The sequence below is a fragment of the Odontomachus brunneus genome, unplaced genomic scaffold (genome assembly GCF_010583005.1).
Source record: "Odontomachus brunneus isolate Ranch 3 - 2012 unplaced genomic scaffold, Obru_v1 Obru_scaffold_270, whole genome shotgun sequence".
NCBI lineage: Eukaryota > Metazoa > Arthropoda > Insecta > Hymenoptera > Formicidae > Odontomachus > Odontomachus brunneus.
The window spans coordinates 104,683-105,339 of NW_022639720.1; positions in this window are offsets into that span (position 1 = coordinate 104,683).

A 657-nucleotide genomic window follows, 5' to 3' on the forward strand; every position below is an offset into this window, starting at 1 on the left:
CCTTCCTTACTATAATTTGTATATGTACAAAACATAACCTTCAATTTAGCTATATATTATTTAATAAACCTACAAATTTGTAATAATTTTCGTCGTGTTGTACGTCAACATCTGCCCGAAATCCCTTAGATTTGTCTTCCTTATACCATTCAGTCACATATTTATTTTGTTTCACTTGAGCATCGATACCTGCCATAACAGCATCCACAAGCTCTTTTTAACTATCACTTTCATCTTTTGTTGTTGTTTTCTTCATAAAATTATATATGGAGAACCAGGTGCTGGTATATATTCTAAGGAAGAAGCTTCATCTACAATTCCATGAAGACTTCAATAACTACGTTATATAGATATATTACATTTGTTTCTTTATGCCATGATTTATTAAAAAAATTATACTCATTTATACATTTGGAACATTAACTTTGTGACAAATATTTCCTTATTATGATAACACAAGAAATAAAAGTGCACGCAAGTGTAATTTGCTAACCCTTATATACTTTATACTTTCATAAAATGAAAGTAAGTGTATCTACTTTAAAGAAATGTAAAAGACAATTTATGTTTTGAGTGGGGAAGGGGAAGATAGAAGGACAAAGGAGAATAGAGACAGAGGAGAAAGGAAATGGAAAAAGGATGGTGTTTTAAGAGATG